Source organism: Anser anser (genome assembly GCF_964211835.1).
Source record: "Anser anser genome assembly, chromosome: 1".
Lineage (NCBI taxonomy): Eukaryota > Metazoa > Chordata > Aves > Anseriformes > Anatidae > Anser > Anser anser.
Window position 1 is genome coordinate 105,754,517 of NC_139720.1, and position 5,432 is coordinate 105,759,948.

At 36.3% G+C, this 5,432-nt stretch overlaps 1 long non-coding RNA gene across 1 annotated transcript; it reads left to right on the top strand.

Annotated features, from left to right (window-relative positions):
* The first annotated feature begins 528 nt into the window (after positions 1-528).
* On the top strand, positions 529-5,037 carry LOC310896147. The gene is made up of 3 exons (XR_014581227.1): positions 529-1,458; positions 1,543-1,736; positions 4,218-5,037. It is a non-coding gene; the product is annotated as an uncharacterized lncRNA (long non-coding RNA).
* Positions 5,038-5,432: the final 395 nt, after the last annotated feature.

Sequence of the window (5,432 nt, forward strand, 5' to 3'; positions counted from 1 at the left end):
TAGGTAGAAAAATGGAGTAGAAAGATGTAATCTCCATTGTAGTCTCTTTTTCTTCTCAGATGCTGAAGTACATAATCTTCAACAGTGTTTCTAAGTATTTACTTTCTAGTCTTACACCTGTGCCATCTCCCCTTTCATTTCCTTCCAGGCTAGCTATTTGCAGTTGCTCATCTGAGCTGAAACTTCTGAAAACCTGAAAATTCAAAGACAAAATAAGAGCAAAACAGATTTTTTTCTACTGAAGATTAAGATGATTAAATAATGTCAAAGATAAACCCATTGAGTTAAAAGTACAATCTTCACATGATTTTCCTTGGACTATATTCGTAATATTTTGCAGTCATTTTTTTCATATATTCTAGCAGATGGCATCTCTGGATGGATGTGCAGAGACACAGGACTCTGGCAGTAACAGGGTAATGCGTGTTCAATCTCATTTGTTGTCACGAAAATTATCATTAGGGTTAAATTCATCCAATAAGAGAACAGGAACCTACCTTAAAACTTTTAGTTGGCAATGAAGTACAGTATCATCCCCATGGGTTCTCACTGGGTTTCCAACTCATGAGTTTTCTGTCATTCAACCATTTCTAAAAATGCTATCTTTACTCTAGCACGTCTCATTCATATCTCACTCATATCTTCTCTGGAGATATTCAAGGCCCGTCTGGATGCCTACCTGGGCAGCCTGCTCTAGGGGACCTGCTTTGGCAGGGGGGTTGGACCCGATGATCTCCTGAGGTCCCTTCCAACCCCTACAATTCTGTGATTCAAAGTACAGTAACAGCAAGTCTTCATCAGCCTATCATTAGCTTAATATACTAAGCTTATGCCCAGCTTAATACTTCATTAGAAATGGAAGGTATATCTAACTCATGTGGGCAGAGAGGAGAAAACAAACAAACAAACAAAAAAAAAGGAAAACTTTGAATAAACTGTAGGAAATGTATGCTGAATTTTTTTGAAGCCTAGTGAAGAATATTTGTCCTGTGCTAAGACACTGAGAGCTCTTTCCACAGGTTCTCTGAAGGAATGACCACTAAAAAGAACCTAAATTAGATTAGAGCATAAAATGAAGCTTGCATTCGTGCTTTTGAACTGCTTACTGCATCATGCCAGAGGTCTGGCCAAGAGGGAGCCAGTTGTGAATCCAGCACTGTCAGAGAAAGCATTAGAAACAGAGTCCAGCATTATTGTGAGACAGCAAAGCTGATTTCTGGTCTCTTTTTCAATTTCTTAGGAAGCTTTTCCCCAGATGAAAGGATAACCAGCATCCTAGCTTTGACTGCTGATGGTCTAGAAACACAGAGACAATCAGCTCAGAAACCATTCCGCTGCACTCTCACCATCAGTTCCTGGTATGACAGCTTTTCTACAAACACTATTTGACGGAAGTCCAGAAAGGGAAAACTGATTTTCAGAATCATGGAGGACTGGTTCTAGGACTGATCTTCCCTGGTACGCTTGTGTGCCTCTCATCACTCCTATTGCAGTCCACTTCCTCCTCAGAAACAGGACACACTTATTGTTTCTTTCCTTCAGATGTTCCGGTGTTGTCTATGGATGAGCAACCATAGTTGCTCATCCAGTCATCCATTGAGTCTATGGATGAGCAACCACTGAACTCCGGGAATCACCTCATGTTATGGATGTCATCAAGACCTTGCAGTCCGAATTTCAGAGGAATTTGGATCCATCCTTTCAAGAGACATTACATGTTGCAAATTAACCACACAGTATGTATAACTGGAACACCCTTCAACCTGTAATCACGTTCTAGATGGTCCTCTCAATTCACAGGCAATGAATCCTGGCTCTTCTGCTTGGTACAGCTTTGTCTGTTACGTGGATGTCAATTTTCTTCTACCCCAGCACTATAAATGATAGCAGATCATGATAGCCTTTATTAGGTAAAAGATTTTTTAGTATGTCAGTTCATAGCCCAGTTGGAAAACGGGGGTATTTCCAAGCTCGGATTTTACTGCATGAGAAAAAAAAAAAAAAAAAAAGTTTAAAAATTCATTTTGTTAAATCACTGCAGCACCCTGATGCAGACAAATATTTAAGATATTTTCACAATGACTTTGTCTGAACTGGTACAGAATCAGCTTAAGCTAAATTTACCCGATGTACCCTTACACAAAACTTCAACAAGTAGTATGACAATACTGAAGGTACTAAATACACTAAGGGTTGTGCTGATCTGTTAAATGAATTTCTAATCCTATTTGACTGCATTGTTTTGCACAGAAAATGCTTGTGTATACATATGTTTTTACGGGTGTTCTCTGAAGAATACAGGATGTTAACCAACTTTATGTGAAATTCTGAGCGCTGGCAAAATGGTGAGAAATCTTGCTATTAGTACTGAGAAAGGAAGGATTTTCTCTCTTTCTTTGGACCTCCACCAGTTGTAAAATGAAATATACTTAATATATGATAGTTGCAAGCAATTCGTCAATTTATATCATTTTCTAAATGTTGGGCCCTCAGCATATAAGGCCTGAAAATACCACAAAGCCTAAAGAAGGAGTTTTTGTAAATGGTGTAGTTAGTCAGTCTTTAAGATACCACTGAAGTACATTCCTAAAACAGAAATAATCCGCATGAGGTTAACCTGCTCAGAAAAGCTTAGTGTATATGTTTTTTCCTTGTCTTTTTTTTTTCTTTTGCAGATCCTTTAGGTATCTAATCTAGTATCCAAGAGTCAATAAAAACTTATTTACCCAAACAGATTCATAAATGAGGAAAAAATGCATACAGAACATAAAACTTCACACATATTAATGCACTTATGAAAACTATGTAGGGCTCTATATCACAACAGTTGCAAAAATTATAGAGTGATAAAGGTTAGTTTATTAGTAAAATGGAATTCCTAAGTAACAAGCATCACCTCTTTATTCAGATTTCCCCTTTGACCACGCTAAACAGTACCTTTCCTTGATTCTCGCAGCCTATAATTATATCTGTGCGTAGGTCATTTTTTGTCAGTCATGTATGGTGTGGGTTGTTTTTTTTTTTTTTAATCTTTCCTCATAAGGCAGTTGTAGTTCAGTTGCCCAGAGTAAGTGCAAAAAAATATTGAATGGTTTGAACAGGTGCTTCCATACTTTGTGCTGGGAAGATAGGGTATTCCCATCCAGTAATTCATGCACTTTCTAAAACTCTTGGATCTCTGAATGATCACAGGTAGAACTAGGAAGAATATGGAAGATCTTTCTGTGATGGGTCTTATGCTCTTGACTTGCAACCCTTGCTGAGAGGATCTATAAGGATCAGAGATACAGGAATTTTTCTTCTTTTGTTTTTTTGGAAAGTAAGCAGCCAAATCTGGTCTGAAACATCAGATTGCTAGTAATCATGCTGACCAGCTTTGTGTTCATTCTTTGCTGTTGCTAGTTGGACTGTCCATAAACATAATTTATTTTTTATACTGAAATTGAGAAAGAATATGTCTTTTTTGTTTCTTTTCTCTTTAAACTGCACTCCAGTCTTCTTATACAACAGGTTCCTGACATAATACAGTAGTATGATTAATAAATAATGAAATTTGGCAAAGATGAAGTATATAAAATAAGAAAAAAATCATGCATCAGATGAATCTGAGAGACTATCAGATCATAATGTACACCATCCATTTGCAATAGGTAAATAAAATGCAAGAATTGTGAATGGGGTTCTGAAGATACATCAACCAATAGTTTCATTTTTTGATTATTTTTTAAAGGAAAGAGTATCAGAATGTTCTAAGATTATTTGCTAACAAATGAAAGTTCAGTGCCTGTCAACCTATAAGGAAATTTGTCCTGTCCTATCTGTCCATCTGTCCCCTTCCCCATGCCCCCAGCTGATGAAAGTCAAACTTCTGTTATAGGCAAGATGAATTTAGTCATCTTCTGGATGATCAAATCTGGATGACCATCCATCTGGATAGTCTTATTTATCTATAGTGATATGGAAAACTTAAATAGTATGTGGGCTTTGGGCAAAATATAAATGCTTTCTCTTAGAAAAAAAAAAAGCATAGGTAAGGAATCTAAGCTTGCAAAATGTCATTGGTCTTAAAGGTTATTAGTTAGAAACTACAGAAGCAAGGGGTTTACAAAGCATATAATCTCAGCTGATCCCTTTATGCAGTCACTGTACAGGGAGACTTTGTCTCAGTTCAAAGGTGGCTCAGTATTTTTATATAAATAACTCATTTTCTTTTCCAGCTAGCTGAGTGCTCCTGCTGCTGGACACTGAAGGAATCTCAGCAAGGGCACAGCTGTTGACAGCCGTGTTAAGGTAACTGTGAATGATTTAATGTCCATACTGTAAGAAATTTTAATTTATCATATGACAATGAATTCAGAAAATAACTTCTTATTTCTGCTAATAAAATATCTTCTCGCTAGAAATCGAGTTTAGGTTTTTCATGCAGGCAGCAATCTTTATTAATCTCTACCATTTGACTGGCACACATTTCAATTTTAGATGATTTTTCTACAGTACTTGAAGAGTATATTAGCTAAAAAATACACTCTGAAATGTTAGTGTAAAGTATGCATCCATTATGCAGTAACATCAAGGCAGAATTAGACTGTACTTTGAGACAAGATATAGTATCTGTCGCTCCTGTGAATGAGCCTTGATTAAATTAAATTCCCTACAGGGACAAAGGTTCAAAAGTTCCTAGTTTGATAAAACATATGGCAAAAAAAATGTGGGAAAGAGCTGAGCATGTGAAGCTTTTGCACTGTAAATGGATCTATTTCTCAAATATATGCATTTTCTCTGTACAAAGCTATTCTCTGTCAAAATACTTTTTTTCTTAAATAACTCGGTGTTTGCCTTGTTCACACAATGTGTGTGAAATACCCTGCAATGTGTCTAGGTATAGCTCTGTGTACTCTTTGAAAGAGGAACAGAAATTCCAATAAAACATGCTACAAAGTAGAAACTCTGCGGTCTTTCATTTAAAGAAATTATATTAAATAGTCTGACCTAGATATAATTTATTTAGACTTTCAGTTCAATATGTTCAACAGTCCTCATCCTCACATTTTCAGTCTAGAGAGCTCTTCTATCCTCTCTTAAATTTTTTACAGATAAAGTTTGGAAAAAAAGCTGAACAATTGATAGTTTGGGAAAATAATAGGAGGCAATTATCAGATTTCAGCCTACATTTTTGTATGAGCTCATAGGAAAAAAAAAAGAAAAAAGAAAAAAAGAAAAAAAAAAGCAGCTAGTTCCAGAATATAAGAAAAACATGGAGGACGATATACGGCTTAGAGGCAGTACTGACAATTCTCATGCTACAATAGCTGGATGCATAAGCTGACGAAGATGGCAGAGATTTGGGTTTTTAACTATCTTAACTGGAACCATAGCCAATTGTAGTGCATGTTGTTGTGCGTTACCTGATTTTCCCATACTGTAGGTTTAAA